The sequence below is a fragment of the Muntiacus reevesi genome, chromosome 2, assembly GCF_963930625.1.
Source record: "Muntiacus reevesi chromosome 2, mMunRee1.1, whole genome shotgun sequence".
Classification (NCBI taxonomy): domain Eukaryota; kingdom Metazoa; phylum Chordata; class Mammalia; order Artiodactyla; family Cervidae; genus Muntiacus; species Muntiacus reevesi.
In genome coordinates, this window is record NC_089250.1 from 282,225,729 (window position 1) to 282,244,332 (window position 18,604).

General features: G+C 46.7%; 1 pseudogene; it reads right to left on the minus strand.

Moving 5' to 3' along the window:
• The window catches only part of LOC136157741 (histone-lysine N-methyltransferase PRDM9-like), a 91,948-nt pseudogene that overhangs the window by 37,160 nt on the left and 36,184 nt on the right, over nucleotides 1-18,604 (minus strand).

Genomic DNA, 18,604 nt, shown 5'->3' on the forward strand with positions numbered 1-18,604 from the left:
GCTCCAGGCTCTGTGCTCGGCAGGGGGACGACTGTGGGCCCTGCCTGTCTGTGGAGGGGCCCTGGGGCTGCCCAGCTCAGCAGGAATGGCAGGGATGCGAAGGGAGGTCACCTTCCCTTAGCACACCTGACCTCACACCCCCTCATCAGGGCATCCTAGTGCCTGAACAGCCCCTTCTTCGCCTAGCTCTGAAGACCTGGACGGTGTGGGGGCTGGAGGACATGCAAGAAACAAATTCTGTAAAGCAATTATCCTTCTATTAAAAAATAAAGAATATTAAGGAGAAAAACACAAAGGACAGCAAAGGCGGGGCTTGCGTTCTCAGCCAGCCTCTGCCAGATTGTGCCTGTGCTAACGCATCAGGCCAAAATGCTGGTGCTCCCACGCCGTATCACAGATGAGAATAGAGACACAGAGAGGTTGAGCATCTTGCCCCAGCTTAGCAGCTGCTGGGGGCAGGGCTGAGACCCGGACCCCTGTGGTCGCATCTGGAGTCCAGATGCTCTGATGACCCCGAGGGAGCGGCAGAGACCAGACGGCCGATGCTGAGTCAGGCTCGCGAGCACACACACACACACACACACACGCAAATGTGGCCTTCACCTTTGTGGCTACAGAAGTCAGAGGGAAGCAGAGGGTCACCAGGAGAGGCCAAAGGAGAGCCGGGGTCTATAAAGAGGAGAGGCCACACTTCCCAGGAGGCCGGGAATTCCCTTCCCTGGTGATTCTGATTCCACTCTGCATTCCTCTCCCTGGACCCAGGATTGACTGTCCAGTGACCTAATTGAGTTGGCTCCAGAATTATGCCTTCCCAGGTGTTCAGCTAACTGGACCCCACTGCTGTCAGTGTTAAGGGGGGAATGAGTACATAGTCTGGGATTCAGATTTGTTTGGAAACAAAATTTCTTAGTAGAGGAGACCTAAAAAACCACGAAGGCAATTGGCCTGAACATCTCCAGAACACCTAAGGAACCCTCTGCGGTTTATATCCCTCCTCTCCTGTCATGAAAGTGGAAAGTCTATTTAACAAATAATTCTGTGCTTATCACACGCTTTCTTTAAAATATTTATTATATATTTATTAATTTGGCTCGGCTGTGTCTTAGTTGCAGCATGTGGGAGCTAGTTCCCCAAGCAAATATTGAACGTGGGTCTCTGCATTGGAGTTTTGACCCCTGGACCACCTGGGAATTATCTCCTCATACTCGTGGAGACAGTAAGGGGTCACAGGCCTCCTCTGAGGCCCCCTTAGAGCTGAGGCATGGGGTGGCTGCAGAAATCCTTCTGTGGCTAAGGTGTGGTTTGCTGCTCATGACTCACTCACACTCCCTGCAAACAGGGCTTCTCCCCCGTGTGTGTCCTCTGGTGTCTGATGAGGACGGACTTGTGACTGACGCTTTGCCCACACTCCCTGCAAACATAGGGCTTCTCCCCTGTGTGTGTCCTCTGCTGTCTGATGAAATCTGACTTCTGAATGAAGCTTTGCCCACACTCACCGCAAACATAGGGCTTCTCCCCTGTGTGTGTTCTCTTGTGTGAGATGAGATGGGTCTTCTGACTGAAGCTTCGCCCACGCTCCCTGCAAACATAGGGCTTCTACCCTGTGTGTTTCCTCTGGTGACTGATGAAATCTGACTTCTGAATGAAGCTTTGCCCACACTCACCGCAAACATAGGGCTTCTCCCCTGTGTATGTTCTCTTGTGTGAGATGAGATGGAGATGACATGGGTCTTCTGACGGAAGCTTCGCCCACGCTCCCTGCAAACATACGGCTTCTACCCTGTGTGTGTCCTCTGGTGTCTGATGAGGGTTGATTTCTGACAGAAGCTTCGCCCACACTCCACGCAATCATAGGGCTTCTCCCCTGTGTGTGTCCTCTTGTGTGAGATGAGACTGGCCTTATGATTGAAGCTACGCCCACACTTCCCACAAACATAGGGCTTCTCCCCTGTGTGTATCCTCTGGTGTGTGATGAGGACTGACTTATGACTGAAGCATCGCCCACACTCCCTGCAAACATAGGGCTTCTCCCCTGTGTGTGTCCTCTGGTGGGTGATGAGGTGGGACTTCCGACTGAAGCTTCGCCCACACTCCCTGCAAACAAAGGGCTTCTCACCTGTGTGTATCCTCTGGCGTGTGATGAGGACTGACTTATCACTGAAGCTTCGCCCACACTCCCCACAAGCATAGGGCTTCTCCCCTGTGTGTGTCCTCTGGTGTCTGATGAAATTAGACCCGTGATGGAAACTTCGGCCACACTCCCCGCAAACATAGGGCTTCTCCCCTGTGTGTGTCCTCTTGTGTGAGATGAGATTTGACTTATCACTGAAGCTTCGCCCACAATCCCTGCAAACATAGGGCTTCTCCCCTGTGTGTATCCTCTGGTGTGTGATGAGATGGGACTTCCGATGGAAGCTTCTCCCACACTGCCCGCAAACATAGGGCTTCTCCCCTGTGTGTGTCCTCTCGTGTGTGATGAGACTTGACCTGTCCTTGGAGCCTTGCCCACACACTCCGTACGTGACCCTCATAATCCCTGAGACCCCTGCCACCGTGAGCAATGTGCCTGTGTCCTCTGGATTCAGTTTCTGGCTTGTGCTGGGCTCGTATGTCATTCTCTCATGCACCCCAGAACCCCCCATTTGTCCTCCGGGTGAGTAGGAAGAGGCCCTTGAAATCCTCTTCAGCCTTACGCTTTTCAGCAATTGTTGGGGCCTGTCCTTGGCCTCGTGGCCCTCAGGTTTGTCGCTCGGGCTGTGTGGATTGGAATATCTCCGATTTTGACTGCCTGGGCAGGGATCCTCTAGTTGGAGGCGGTCTCTTTCAGATGGTCTCAGGAAGGTCTGAGAGGGGTGACTGCGTTGGATGTGTTGGCTGAGGAATTTCTGGCTGGAGAAGGCCAGAGAGCAGGAGGCACATGGGTGGATCTTGGTCGTCGGTTCTGCTGAAAGAGGAAGCTTTTGTCAGGTAGCTGGTTTGCCGTGGTCAGGCCCTCCCCACTCATCATCTAAGTGTTGACAGTGCACGATCTGTCGCCCATCAAGTGCCTTTACAGTCCACTCTTCCATTCCACTGTTATGTTCTACATCTACAGAAATCCAGGAAGCGGGTGTCAAGAGCCTTTTCTACATATCACCCATATAGGGACCTTCCAGCTGCATCAGAGGCAGCGTCTCTCCTGATAGAGATGGATCTGCAGGGACTTTCCCTGCGTGTAAGTGTCTGAAAAGTGACATCACAGTGGCCCCAGGTATTTACCCTACTGAGGGATAAGACTTGATGACTTAGGTGGAATCTCCTGAGTGGCTCCCTGTGAGGGGAAAGGGTCTATTAAGTTAGGGGCGCCTGGCCTGGAGCTCTCTGCATATGGGAGGCAGCACGAGGGGTGGTTAGAGCAGGTGTTGCTAAATCTGACTTTGGTTCCTTGTTCAAAGAGCAGCCTTTGTGCAGATCTCTGCAGGAAGTGGGTTTGAGACTGGATGAGACCGAGCGGCCCAAGTCCCACTGACTACAGGTCTGGCTCCTGCTGCCCAAACTGGTTCACAAATTGCTCCTCTCTCAGTTTCCCATAAATCATAAAATAAAGGCATATCCTTTCTCCAGCCTCACCAGTACTCATACCTCATTTATTTCATTCAGGCTTAATCCACTTAACATGCACTAGGAATCCCTGTTTAAAAATACATGTCCAGTCAGACCCTTCACACCCTCACTCCCAAGCATCTTCAGACAGCCCACTCTCCCCTCATGTCTGGCAATGAACTGATCTCTGAGGGGACTCCCCGCTGCTGTCTCTTCCCCAAAGTGAACCAAAGCATCGTCTTAGCACAGAGAACATGCTGCTTGCAGCTGAAAGCCTGGCGGTTGTTCTGTGTCACCCAGGAGGACCCCTGGGGCCTGCACGTGGACACAGGCCCTGAGGCTTCTGTTTCCCGTCCAGCCTCCTTCCTCTCCCTCTGTGCTTCCTCCTGCGACCCCTGGCATGGCCTCGCTTGCCGGTCCTGGGGCTGCGGCACGGGCTGCTCCCCTGCCTGGAGTCCTTCCCCGCAGGTCTTATCTCTGCAGAGACCCTGTCACACCGTCCTGCACCACACCCCACCCTCTGCTCACGCTGACCCGAGGCACGTTCCCTGCGCTGGTTTTCCTCAGCACCAGCCCCTGTCTGGTGTGAAGCCCCTGCTGCCCCAGGGCAGTGGTTCTGTCTGTTTCGGGGCGTGGAGCCCCGTCTGGCACAGAGCGTGAACTCACATGACAACAGACTGGAACAGGAACTGAATGCGCATCACTGTACACGTGTCGCTTAGAAATGGGAGGAAATGAAACAGAAACAAATAAAGGGCAGAGAGGTGGTAGGTGCTCGAAATGTTGCTTTTGCTTCTCAGCCTTTTAGCAGAAGGTGATGTTGCACATTTTTTTGCATGAAATATTAAAAATTAGAACTAACATTTTCAATATAAAATTTCTCCTAACAGTCATATGAAAAGAATCAAATTCTGAGGCATTTTAATTGCAACTCAACTGACTTAGGACTGGATTGTCCTCTGCTTCGATATCAGACCACGGCGGCTCCCAGGATGGGGTGGGGAGCTGGAAGAGGGGAGACACTCACCTCTCCCGGCCGCGAGCTCACTCTTCCTCTGCTGTTCCGCTTGATGCCAAGGTCCTGACCATACTCGTCCCCGTACCAGACCAGCAGCTCACAGCCCGGCCTGACCACCCGGCAGGTTCGGTAGAAGATCTGCCCGTGATACTGGAAGGCCACCAGGTTCTGCTCCTCGTCGTCCCGGGCACAGTTCACATACCTGGGGTCGAGGCCGGGAAAGGGAAAGAAACCTCAGGTGACGAGTGCCCTCCACTCTCCGCCCATGCCCAGCTCCTTGCCTTCCGCCTCTGCGGCCGCCCCTCATGTGGACCGTCTGTTCACACCTTCGACCAGGCCATGTGAATACCCATGCTTTTCTCTCCTTACCTAAGTAGCCATTTTCCGGAGCCCAGTTCCAGACTCGTCTCCACCTGGAATGTCCGTGAGGCTGGTGACCTCCAGCTCCTCTAAACTCTGAATTAAGTTCTCTTTCATCCACAGGACTTGGTGCTTCTTGGCTAACATGCAGCCCTCAGCACTCACCCCAGCCTGCCTTCTCTCCCGAGTCTTTCTGCCATCTCCCCACGTGTATCCAGGGTCCTATTAGCTTGCCCACCCCCTCCTTGGAGAGACCTCTGATATAGCTTGAGACACGGAACAGTAATAGTTTGTTCACTGTCTGCCTGCCCTGATGAAAGGAGAGGCCCTCAGAGAATGGCCCTGCTCAGAGCCAAGCTGCCCCCCATTCCTTCCCAGGCCTCAGGGCCCACCTCTCACTGGAACCAATCCTGAGGAGGTTTTTGCCCACAGAGAGTCAAGGTCTCCTGTGTTAGGTCATCCTGGCGTGTGCACTTACTCAAAGATAGAAAATATAAGGTTACTGCTCCTAAAATCAATTGGCTAATGTCTGTTTGCAGTATGTTCTCCAAAATGACATGGGTTGTGTGATCTGCTTCAGTACCGAAGTTCACTGTCTAAACTGCACCATAAAGGGCGTGAGAAGTGTCCACTAAGTGAGTTAAAGTGTTCCTGGTGAATCTAGATGCTTCAAGTTGTTTTCAAGTCCACCAGTTTTGTTCAGCATATAGACTTGTATCTTGACGGCACATGCCATATTTTTATTTCCTTCTTTTCCGTGTCTTTTGAAATGAAAGAGCATGATATGCAGGGAAAAGAGGGCAAGAAATGTGAAACCTCTTGAGGGAGCCGGGTTGAGAAGGAAAGGGGCGTGGGACGAAGGGAGTATCAATGTCTACACACCGCAGACTCACTTCACTCACCTCATCCAGTTGGCCCAAGACGTGTCCTTTCCATCCACATACTCGTAGCAGTTCCTCCCTTTGGTGATCTGAGTGTCAGAGAAAGAGTTACAAGCATTCCTCCTTTTTTTTTTTTTTTTTTTTTGGTAGGAAACAACAGAAGAGCTATTTCCCTGTGTAGTCATTGGTGCTTTTCATCCTGCATGGATTCAACTGCCAGTCGAACCACACGGTAAGCTCCTTACTCATCATTCCAAGTCTGAGTCTCTTGGTTCATTGAAGGCAAGGGCTCCACAAGGGAGGAGTCACTTCTGTGTATCTCTACACTGTGCTCCCACCTCTCCTCTGACCTTAGATAGAGGTCTAAGTGTCTGTAGACTGTGTTCCCACCTCTCCTCTGACCTTTAGTTAGAGGATCTGAGTGTCTGTACACTGTGTTCCCACCTCTCCTCTGACCTTTAGATAGATGACATGAGTGTCTGTACACTGTGGTCCCACCTCTCCTCTGACATTGAGATGGAAGTCCTGTGTTCACGCCCATGGCACACAGTACACAGGGCTGACTGTGTCATTGACGACCATGTTATCACCATCTGCATCCTCATATGTAGACATGAAGTACCCCCCACCACGTACAAGTGATTAGAGGCCAGAGGACAGGGAAACGGGTGCTTCTCACCAGCCAGGCGTATCCACTGTTGGCGGCCTCTTCATCGTCTGTGATCTGGCCCTCATAGGGGCCAAAGTGCAGGCCCAGCGGCAGATCGGACGCCTCGTTCCACACTCCAAGCCCAGCGTCAGGGATGCCCGACAGTCTGATGCTTAACCCAGGGGGCAGAGTGAGGACTGAGCGGTTGGCATGCCCCTTTTCCACTGCACAGTCCTTTACAAAGGTTGGGGCCCCATGGGCAGCACAGCTGTCGATGAAGAAGTTCTGACACTCCTCACAATCTGGAGGTGAGAACAGGGATGAGAGGAGGTATCGTGATGTTTCTGGTCGTGAAGACCTGCAGAAAGACCTGGGGCATTCATGGCCTTTGACCTCGATCCTGCACCGCAAGTCATTAAGGAAGTGGATGGCCAGGGGACCAAATGGTGAGCTGAGGTTAGTGGACCAAGGCCTCGTAGCCCCTTCTCCGTGAGTGGGCCAGCGGGGTCACTCACAGAGGTAGTCGTCATCCTGGGGCTCGCTGACCTCTTGGTACACGTGGCCCTTTCTTTCTCGTAGACTGTACCTCTTCACTCCAGTCTCCTTTCTTCTGAGTTCTAAGATGGACAACAGAAGCTAAGCAAGGCTGGTGGGGTCTGTGGAGTTAGTCCCATTTTATCAGAAAGTGTGAGATCTCCTACCTGTCCATCTCTACACTTTGTTAAATCTTTCTTACAGGTATTTTTCAAACTTTTACTTTTGTAATTTTATGTTTTCATGTCCCATTATTTATTTCTTGGCCAGACTGCATGGCTTGTGGGATCTTAGTTCCCTGACCAGGAATGGAACTCACACCTCCTGCAGTGGAAGCGTGGAGTCTTAACCACTTAACCAAAAGGGAGTCCCTTCTCTATATTTTCTTTCTTCTCCCTTTAACTACAGGTTCAAGAGAATGAGGCTCCCCTGACCACAGATGCCCAGTTCAGTGATAGCATCCTTGCACTTCCCGTTAGTAGGTTTAACTTCCCAACCTTCCTACTTAGGTAATAGTTCACAGACACATCTACTCAGAAAATATGTGTTAAGGGCTCATGACAAGTAAGGCATTGAGCAGAGGTCTGGACATGAACACTAACAAAGCACGGTTCCTCTTATCACAGTTGCATTTATTGAACTACTTGTAGGTGTCAGACTTTTGCATTTAATGTAAGGCTTTCAAGCACTGTATGAGTTATGTATCCTTATTCTCACTTTACAGATAGCATTCAGGATCTCAGAAAATGTATAAGATTTTCCCAAGGCCCCAGTGCTAACTTCATGTTTCAGATCAGTCTAGCTGAAACCCCGCCTACCCAAAGTCCATGCCACACACCTAGGCCATGCTTATTAGTTTTCCACAGGAATTAGAGGAACTAATTAGAGGAACTCCCCGAATTTCTCTTACCGGCTTTTTGTCTGGGGTGCTGTCCAGGGGTCCTTGCTTTTCTGTGATGGGGCCCTGGATTCTGAGCCTGCTTGGAACCACTTGTCTTCAGCGATTCTGCTGCTCCCGGCAATTCCTTCAAACTAGATTCATTATTTAATGGTGCCCTGGACATTCTCTTCTATGTGAGTAAAAGACAACATGCATTTCTTTAGTTCTTTAGGACTTTATGAAGTGTTTTCACATGCATGACTTTAGTTAATACTTTGACAATTCTTGGAAATACCTGATATGGGGGGAGGGGGTCTGAACACTGGAGTGTAAAATAAGGACCTAGGTGGAGAGTGAATCAAAACTAGAATTCATATCTTAAGGTTCTTCCCCTTCAACTTTCTGCATAAAATTGAGAGCAAGGCAGGGAGATAAGCTGGAGGTCAGGAAAAGAAGAGGGTAAGGGCTGGTAGAGAGATCCGGAGGTTTTCTCTTAATAGTGGCCCTTTGACGGACGAGGACGTATGGAAAATTACAGAGGGGACAAAACACATGTGGAAAACAAGGTGACAAAGCAGTGAGATTAAGAAGAGAAAAGACGATCGGCAGAAACATATTCAGACAATAAAGCAAATGAGATGAAAGCTGCAGGTTGCCTTGTCCTAGCGACAATGTTTGGAATTAAAGCAGCTGGTCTCATCAGTTCTCCTTGAACAAGACTGTATGACCAGCTGGTTCTCCTCAGCTTCCTGATCCATGAATTGGTATACAGGCTAATTCTTAATATTAGAGTGGACATGAAATTTAATAACCTTCAACAAATTGTTGTGTGAGGTATTTAGTACAGTAAGAACGTGAGCATACATCCCTGGTATCAATTTATTCCCTAAACTGCATCTATATTTCAAGTGCAGCTCACAGATACTATCTTCAGCATTCTTTGACCTTTCTACTCCTAGATGAATGCTTAAATGTGGAGTCACTCACTCACGAACAATTCAGGGGCCACTTAGGTTCTTTGAGGTGGGCCTGGATTTCTGAGAATGAATGGGTGTGGGCTAGCATCTCAAAGCTCGCAACACAGGGGCAGGCTAAACAAATGATTGCAAACAGGAGAGTTGCTAATGAGAGCTCAGTGGAAGGAGTTGTTACTCCCTCCTACAAGAATGAGCATTTGAAATGATGCCCAGATGATGAGTTTCTACTCAAAAGCAGGTAATCTATGTGAAGTCCTTCTGTTGTTCTCTTATTTGTTGCTTTTCAGTCATAAACCTGAGGCTTATCAGGGTTGCAAGTTGCTTCCTCATATTGGAGTGAGAGGCTCTGAGGTAGGGATCCTGTCTCCTTCTTCATCTTGGAGTGTCCATTCTACACACTGCCCAGCATGTCCTTAAGCTTCCCTTAGTCAGATGTCTTAGCATATCCCTCCCTAGCAAAACACAAAAAACTGAGGTTGAAAACATCTCTCAGATGAATGATATAAAGATGTATGAATAAGCTTCATAGAACTATGGAAGTTTTAATCAGTTTGTAAGGGGTTTAGAGAAAGTGCTTTGGTTTAGTTTGCACTTCCAGTGATACTGTGACCTCAGGTATATAATCAAATGTTTCTTACCTTTTTTTTTTTTTTTTTAATCTATAATGGTGATAGTTATGTACCTACTTATAGGTACTGTAGGATTGATTTAAGGTTTAAGTAAGTTTATTCACATAAAATGCTTAAAGTCTGAAATATTATGAAAATAATGTAACAACAGAACAACCTATTAATGTTGTTGTTCTTACTAACTGCAAAGATTGTGATGATGTCAGACATTGTGCTAAAGATTCAGGACAGGAAGGCAGCCGTCTCCAGGATCTCTGTGTTTTCTCCTATTCTCACCTGTGACTGGATCCATGAGGAGGATAATTTTGCAACAGGATTTGGGAAATACTCACTTTCTGGTGTTTACTGTGCTCCACTCTGAAGGGCATCGAAGAAGGTTTATCTAAAAAACGATGAGAATCAGTGTTTTGGTTGGTAAATATTTCCAAACTCTGGGTATTCTAATTAAGGAGACATAATTCTAAGCCAGAGAGTGACAAAGACAATGATTACCAAAGGAGGAATGGAAAATGATTTCTGTATCATCAACTCCCATGGTTCCACTGGGAGCATTACGTAATTTTCTTAAAAAAAAAAATATGAAACTTCATCCGTGCCTCATCTGATGTTCATAAAATATCTAATAAATTTAATAGCCTTTCATGACAAAAGTACTCAACAATGTAGGAATAGGAGGAAGTGACTGCAATATAATAAAGGTCATATATTGAAAGTCGACCTCTAACATCATAGTCATCAGTGATAAAGATCAAGAAGAAAAGCCAAGGATGCCCGTTATCAAATTTCTGTTCACCATAATATTAGAACTCCTAGCCAGCGCTGTAGGTTAGAAATGGAAACAAAAGGCTTCCATTTGGAAAGAAAGAAGTAAAATTATGTCTGCTCACAGGGGCATGGTTTTATGTGCAGAAAAATCTTTAAATCCACACACAAAATTCCTGCAGAGAAAGTTGCACGGTACAAAATCAACACTCAAATATCTTTCCGTGCATGAAGAATGACCATTTCACAAAGGAAAATAAGAAAACAATCCTAAATGTTTTTATTTTTTGAAGCTATAGTTAAGAGCTAGATTAAAAAAAATATTTATTTTTATTTATTTGTTTGTGTCAGGACTTTGTTGCGGCTGTGGGATCTAGTTCCCTGACTAGGGACTGAACCCAAGTTCTCTGCATTGGGAGTGTGCAGTCTTAGCCACTGGACAAAGAATGTTATTTATGATAGCATTGAGAAGAATGAAGTAATTAGGAGTAAACTTAAGGAGATGAGACTTATATGTTGAAAACTAAAAAATATTGCTGAAAGGATTCTGATAGAAATAAGTAGATAGGTGTCTCATGTTTATGAATTTGGAGGCTTCATATTATTAAGCTCTTCATACTACCCAAAGCAATTTAAAGATTCAAAATAATTCCTACTAAAATTCCACGGAAGTTTTCTCGGATATAGAAAATCCATCCAACAGTTAACACGGAATCTCAGAACACCCCAAATAGGCAAAGCAATCTTAGAAAGAACAGCAAAGCTGGAGGTCTCTGATTTCAGAACACACTACAATGGCAGAGGAACCAAAAGAGTGTGGATTTGGCAAAATGTGTGTGCTTAGTCGCTCAGTCTTCTTGACTTTCTGTGACCTTTTGTACTGTAGCACACCAGGCTCCTCTGTCCAGGGGATTTCTCAGGCAAGAATACTGGACAGGGTTGCCATTTCCTTCTCCAGGGGATCTTCTTAACCCATGGACTGAACCCGCATCTCCTGTGTCGCCTGCACTTAAGGCAGATTCTTCACCTTCTGAGCCACTGAGGAAGCTGGCTGGCATAAAGACAGATATGTCAATCAATGGAACAGAATAGACAGCCAGAAATTAACTCTTAGATACATGGTCTAATGATCTTCATCTAGGGTGTCAAGATAATGGGGAAAGTTTACTGCCTGTAATGAATGGTGCTGGGGAAACAAAATAACCATATGCAAAATAGTGAACATCTTACATCTTGAAGAAAAATCAACTCAGAATGGATTAAAGACCTAAATGCAAGACTTGATAAGACCCTTAGAAGACAAAAAGGGTGAAGCTTCATGACATTGAATCAGCAATGATTTGTTAGATATGGTGCCAAGCGCACAAGGATTAGGAAAATAGTTAAAATAGACAAATGAGATTAATCTTAAAACCTCTGGGCAGCAAAGGACACTGAGTAGAATTGAAAAGGCCACCTAGAGGATGGTAGAAAATATTTGTAAAATATGCATCTGATAAGAGGTTAATAAGCATAACCAGTATGAAGGCTACCTGTACGCCAGGAAGAAAACCTGATTGACCATGATGGTACTTTGATATCAAATTTTCATGCTCCACATTGTAAGGAAACAAATTTCTGTGGTTTAAAGAATGCAGTCTGTTATGTTATGGCAGTCTGAGCTGACTAACAGTGAGAGAAGGTATCGAATAGACATTTCTCCAGAGAAAATACACAAAAGGACAACAAACACATGAAAAGATGCTCAATATTACTAATCAATAGGGAAATAGAAATTGAGACCTTCTGTGATGGACAATATGTATAAGAAGTCAATAGCAAGTTTGGTAAGGATATGGGTAAATTGGAACACTTATACACTATTGTTGGCAATGTAAAATGTTGCAAGCTTTATAGAAAACAGTTTGGAATTTCCACAGAAAGCTAGAAGTGTTGTATGATCTAGCAATCCCACTCAAGAGTGTGTTTCCATAAAAAATTGAAAGCAAGATATTGACTAAATAGTGGGCAAACGTATGGTCCTTGCCGCATCATTCCCAATGGGCAAGATGTGTGAGCAATCTAAATGTTCATTGGTGGATAAAAGATAAAGATTATGTACGAGATATATGTTATAACTCTTATATCCACATGCACACAATGGGATGTTTTGAAGCCTTAAAAAAGAATTCTGTCATATGCTACATCATGAATGGGCCTTGATGATATTATACTAAGTGAAATGAACCAATCAAAAAAGGTAAATATTGCCTGATTCCACTTCTATGAGGTATCTAAATTAATCAAATCCATGGAAACAGAAAATATAATCATGGTTGCCAAGGGCTATGAGGAAAAGGATTGGAGAAATGTTCCTCAGTGGGTTAGGGCTTCAGTTATGCAAGATGTAATATTTCTACAGATTTGTTGTACAGCATGCGTGTATATATCCCCGGTGACTCAGCAGTAAAAAATCCACTTGCAATGCAGGAGATGCAACAGATGCAGGCTCAATCCCTGGGTTGGGAAATCACCTGGAGCAGGACATGGCAACCCACCACAGGATTCTTGTCTAGAGAATCCCATGGACAGAGGAGCCTGGTGGGCTACAGTCTATGGGTACGCAGAGTCAGACATGACTGAGGGATTAGCGCTATGGCCACTAACACTAACCTGTACATAGTTAGCAGCAGTGTGCCATACACTCAGAAATTGTTAAAAAGGTAAATAAAGACGAGCAGGTGTATGGAGAACCGAGGCGTATGTATTCCCTATGAAGAGTCTCTCCTTATGTCAAAACCTTTGCAGACAAACAAATGTTTGATTCTCATGTCCCTTTCCCTAGTTTAAATAACCTCAGGGAACAGAGGGACTTCCCTGGTGCACAGTGGATGAGAATCTGCCTGCCAATTCAGAGGACACAGGTTCGATGGCTGGTCCACGGAGATGCCACTTTCTGCGGGGCAGCTAAGCCGCTGTGTCAAAAACTACAGAGCCTGCACGTGCTCTGCAACGAGAAGACACTCACCGCAGCCAGAGAAAGCCTGTCCACAGCAACAAAGACCCAGTGCAGCCAAAGCTAAATAAGTAATTTTTTAAAATCTGGGAGAACAGAAATCCATAGTTGGGGAATCATAAAACTATCTAAATTGTTTTCTCCAATCTAGGCAGATTAATCCTTCTAAACAGTTTGAGCAGCAGAAGAGGAAGTGAGCTGCTCACTCCTATTTTATAATAAGTGTACTTCATTTAATTTACCTGATGCCATCTCCGGTCAGTGAAATGTGTGAAAGATCATGGAGAATAAATAGTTCTCTCCAAGCCTTTCCCAGAATCAAAATAAAGAATTAGTTTAACCTTAGGGTAAGAAGATCACGGGTTTTGTTTTATATACATACATAAATAATATATCTTGACGTAATATGTTAATGATTTCCTCTTTGAAGACACTTAATCCAATAACCAATAACCAATCTGTTTGGTGAATTTATTTCTAAGGTTTGTTTAACTGCCTTTCACTAAGAATGTTTAGCAAGATAATTCTTTTTTAAAATAATGATAAATTTTGACCATAAAACTTTTGAGAATTACACTGGAACACCTATACATTCATCTTCATTCAGGCTACTGTCAATACTCAGCCACAGCCACTTGGGAATGCTGAAAATTATGTTTTCCTTCCTACTGGCTGAGATGTAGTTGAGACCTAAGTCCAGGCTGGTTTCAGGAAGACACGTCCACACCCTCCTGGCCTCTCACCTTGCTGCCTTGGTGTCCATTCTTCATCAGAATCCTCAGTGTCATCTACCTGGAGCTTGATGCCCTGCCTGCGGGGATGCATGAAAGTTGGTCGAGTGGCTCTGAAACCTGGAAAGAAGCAAAACATTTGTTCTAAGAAGGGGAAACAAAGCACAGAAGCAATGGGAAGTGTCACAAAGTCAGGGAATCAATAGGATGCGCTGGGGAAATCTAGAACAAGGCAAGAGGTGAGCTCTGCACTGCAGGTCACCCTCCCTCTGGTACAGAACTGCAAACATTTCCTCCAGGTTAGTCTCCACACAAAAGGGAACTGTGAGCAGATGTGGCCACCTAAGAGCGGGCCAAGTGAACACTGAGGGTGAAGACCTGTTTCATGTTTCCCAGGCTCACAGGTGCCCAGCACTTCCTGATACCTATAGCAATCAGCGCTTCGTAGTTTCTTTTCACATTCCTATATCGGATTTTTTCCCATTCTCCCATCTCTTCCCATTCTTCCTTGGAGAAGTATACGGAGATGTCTTTGAAAGCATCTTTGGCCTAAGGAAAATAATAGATTTCATCAGTGATTTACTAATCCAAGTCAGACCTTAGAGCTGAGCCTTCTCCTCCACCTTTTGTGCAGGGAGTAGCCTGAAGCTCTTGGATAGGCTGTGTGAGACAGGGATGAAGACTTTCCTTCCCGACTGTGTCCTCCTTAACTGAACAAACTGAGCATTTTCCTAGCTCTCCCTGGACACAGAGCAGTTGAGAAGCTATTGTCCTGTTTTGTCCCACTCCACCCCACCATCTCAGACAGGACCAGGCATTGCCATCCTGTGTATGGTCACAGGAAAGTTCACTCAGCTGCCAAGGCAAGCAGTCTGTGGTGCTTCAGGGACCAGCGCCATGTCCTTCCCATAGAGCTGGCTTCGAGCCCAGCTTTGCCGCCTCCACCTCTCACCGTGGGCTTCCGCTCTGTTCTCCTGGCATCTCCCTCAGTGCTCTCCTCTGGAGACCTGTTCGGCCTCATGGCCATTGGAGTGCTCAAGGCCAAAGTGCCTGTGGAAGAAAAAGGTGCTGAGATACCCCAGACCAGTGTCCAGAGCCTGAGCTGCCTGCCTTGGGTGGAGTGTCCAGGGCAGTAAGGCGAGGGGAAAGTCAGGGTGAGGGTATTGGTGGGATGGACGGATCCTGACTAGATATGACAGATCAGCCTAATATGAACTAGATTTGGTTTCTTTGGTTCCCCTACAATTCAACCCCTCTGAGGGAAGGCACTGGGAGGGATGTGACTGTGGGTGACGGAGGGATTCTCGAGGAGACCCGGAAACCCCTAACTGCTGTACTGGGGTCAGGCTGAAATCAGGGCTCTGTTCCAGTGAAGCAGAGGGAATGTTTCTCCAAGAAGGGTTTTGAGGATCTCCTCCTGGGGACTCAGAGAAATCTGGGCATAACGTAGGTTCTACGTCTAAGGGAGAAGTCTCTCGGCTTGAGGAGATCTGGGTCCCACGGGCTGAAGTAACTGGGGTCCTCAGTCAGAGGGGACTGGGGATCTTTTGGCTGATGTAGAATGCGCACGGTGAGAAAACTTGGGATCTGTGAGGCTGAGGAAATCGGGGGTTTCTTACTAAGGGATTTTAGGGCTCAGATAGGCAGTACAGTTAGGGTCTTGAGGAGGAAGAGGTTTAAGAGCTCCCAGGTGGAGGTATTCAGGGTCTCCGAGGTTTAGGAAATTTGGTCTCTTTGCGGGTGGTATTTTGGGGGTGCCTCAGGCTGAGGGGATCTGGGGTTAATCTAGGTATTTGAGGGTCGCAGCACTAGGGGATTTGGGGTTTCTGTGGGTGAAGGAACTTGTAATCCCTGAAGCTGACGAGACGCAAGCCCGCTTCAGATTAGGACTCAGGTTACTCAAAGCTGACAGGATTTCGGGCCTCCCACCCTGGAATTTGAAGCCATCAGGCTAACGGTTTATGATGGCTGCCCAGGACGCGTTCCCTTCAGCCTCCCCGCTGTCCTGCCACACTGCCCACCCTGTCCCCAGGAGCGCTAGAGGTTCAGCGAAGTCCGGTCCTTCGGCGCTGAGGTGAAGTGAAGGGCCAGCAGCCTGCCTCTACCCTGTCAGGCACAAGCGACCAATCGGCGTTGTGACTGAGGCGGTCTGGCCAATAGGCTCCCGGAGGGTGGGGAGCACGATGGAGGCCCCGCCCCACCGCTCGGGGATTGGCTGCTCTGTGGGCGTGCCTGTCACGCCTCCAGTGCGCAGGCGCAGCTTGGCTGGTCTCTTTGTTTTCAGGCATGGTCTCTGAGGCCTGGATCCTCAGGTGGGCGGGCTGTCCTCAGGCTGAATGTTTCTTTCCAGTGCCCTCAACTGGAATCTCGGGTCCACCAGACTGAAACCGCGCTCCCGGAGTTTATCCTAGGCCCCCCTGTGCCCTGCCTTATCAAATCCAGTTTTGGCGAGAACTCTTATGTGGTGAGTACTGCATTATTCAAGGGAAACGGTGTAATTAACTACATTCTGATGAGATGCACGATAAACACCGTATGGTCAAAGATTTAAATACAACGCGTGGAATATGTATGTTAGAAAAAACATGGAGGATTTTTAACCTGAAAGTGGAAGTGACACTGATGAGCCATCTGTTTATTTAATGTGGGTATGAAAAGCCTTCAGAAATGAGGTATAAGCAATACCTCAAAGCCTTGCAAGTGTTTTCTGTAAGCCAAGGCATCGATTTGGAGGACTGTGGATCCATAGAGCTGAGTTTGCCTGACACCTACTGGCCTCACAAGATAAAATAGGGACACTGTTTCTGGCCCTTAGCTAGCTTTGCTCACAGAAAAATAATGTAATTTCCATGTATTGGAAGCAAAGCGACTGATTGTAGAATTAGCATCAAGTGGTGGTTGGGAGTCTGGATGGAGAAATGTTATCAGAAAAGCGAGTTTCCCTCTTGGTGGGTGTAGAGCCAGAAGGTACAACACAGCCAAAGCTCATGGGAAGAAAAAGTGTATTACTTGCAGAACTATGGAGAACAACATGGAGCTTTCCAGAGCAGTGTCTCTGTAACCACAAAGTTGGGGAAGATTTAATCTATGAGTACAGGCATGCTCCAGCTTCTGAGGTGACTCAGATGGTAAACAATCTCTGCATGGCAGAAGACCCGGGTTCAACCCCTAAATGAGGAAGATTCCAAGAGGAGGGCGGGGCAGTCCACTCCAGTATTCTTGCCTGGAGAATCCCATGGACAGAAGAGCCTGGTGGTCCATGGGGTTGCAGAGAGGCAGACATGAGTGAGTGACTAGCACTTTAACTTGACAGACATGTTCATTAATGGTCTTGGGCTGTGGGAGACTCCAAGCTTCATTTGATTGAAGTCTTGAGAGTCAGAACCAGTCACCATCAGCATCTGTTACATTCAAACTGGTCTCGTATACATATAGCTATCTATTCTTGATATAGATATAGATATCTATTCTTCTTCGTATTCTTTCCCCTTATCAGTTCAATTCAGTCACTCAGTCGTGTCTGACTCTTTGCAGCCCCATGGACTGTAGCACGCCAGGCCTCCCTGTCTATCAGTAACTCCCGGAGTTTACCCAAACTCGTGTCTATGGAGTCGGTGATGCCACCCAACCATCTCATCTTCTGTTGTCCCCTTCTCCTCCTGCCCTCAATCTTTCTCAGCATCAGGGTCCTTTGAAATGAGACAGCTCTTCACATCAGGTGGCCAAAGCATTGGAGTTTCAGCTTCAACATCAGTCTTTCCAATGAACACTCAGGTCTGATCTCGTTTAGAATGGACTCTTGGATCCCCTTGTAGTCCAAGGAATTCTCGACCCTTCTCCAACACCGCAGTTCAAAAGCATCCATTCTTCAGCACTCAGTTTTCTTTAGAGTCCAACTCTCCCATCCATACATGACCACTGGTAAAACCATAGCCTTGACTAGACAGACCTTTGTTAGCAAAGTAGCATCTCTGCTTTTTAATATACTGTCTAGGTTGGTAATAACTTTTCTTCCAAGGAGTAAGTGTCTTTTCATTTCATGGCTGCAGTCACCATCTGCAGTGATTTTGGAGAACCCCGAAATAAAGTCAGCCACTGTTTCCCCATCTATTTGCCATGAAGTGATCTGACCCGATGCCATGATCTTAGTTTTCTGAATGTTGAGCTTTAAGCCAACATTTCATTCTCTTCTTTCACTTTCATCAGGAGTCTCTTTAGTTCTTCTTCACTTTCTGCCATAAGGGTTGTGCCATCTGCATTGCTGATATTTCTCCAGGCAATCTTGAATTTAGTTTGTGCTTCCTTCAGGGTGGTATTTCTCATGATGTACTCTGCTTAGAATTTAGATAAGCAGGGTGACAATATATAACCTTGATATGCTCCATTCCCAATTTGGAACCAGTCTGTTGTTCCATGTCTGGTTCTGACTGTTGCTTTTTGACCTGCATACAGATTTCTCAAGAGGCAGGTCAGGTGGTCTGGTGTTCCCATCTTTTGGGAATTTTCCACAGTTTATTGTGACCCACACAGTCAAAGGCTTTGGCATAGCCTATGAAGCAGAAATAGATTTTTTTTTCTGGAACTCTCTTACTTTTTCGATGATCCA